Raw genomic sequence first — 744 nt, forward strand, 5'->3', positions numbered from 1 at the left:
AAAGATTTATATATGGAAAGTCCTATTTTGGCCACCGAAAAATGTTCGGGATCTTTCGGTATTGTACCGGGAAGGTTCTAGAAGGTTCCGGAGTGGGGCCCACCAGCATGGGGGGACCCACATGAACGTGGGTAGTGGGGGCAAGGCCCCACACCCTTGGTCAAGGCGCACCAAGATCCCCCCTTAGAAGGAATAAGATCATATCCCGAAGGGATAAGATCAAGATCCCTAAAAAGGGGGGATAACAATCGGTGGGGAAGGAAATGATGGGATTTCTTTCCTCCCACCTTTGCCAACGCCTCAATGGACTTGGAGGGCAAGAAACCAGCCCCATCCACCCCTATATATAGTGGGGAGGCGCATGGGAGCTTCACCCTTGCCCCTGGCGCAACCCTCTCCCTCCCCAACACCTCCTCCTCCTCCGTAGTGCTTGGCGAAGCCCTGCCGGAGAACTGCAAGCTCCACCACCACGCCGTCGTGCTGCCAGAGCTCTCCCTCAACTTCTCCTCTCCCCTTGCTGGATCAAGAAGGAGGAGACGTCCCCGGGCTGTACGTGTGTTGAACGCGGAGGTGCCGTCCGTTCAGCACTAAGATCTCCGGTGATTTGGATCACGATGAGTACGACTCCTTCAACCCCGTTCTCTTGAACGCTTCCGCTTTGCAATCTACAAGGGTATGTAGATGCACTCCCCTCTCTCTCGTTGCTAGTTTCTCTATAGATAAATCTTGATGACTCGTAGGAAA

Source organism: Triticum dicoccoides, chromosome 2B, assembly GCF_002162155.2.
Source record: "Triticum dicoccoides isolate Atlit2015 ecotype Zavitan chromosome 2B, WEW_v2.0, whole genome shotgun sequence".
Classification (NCBI taxonomy): Eukaryota; Viridiplantae; Streptophyta; class Magnoliopsida; order Poales; family Poaceae; genus Triticum; species Triticum dicoccoides.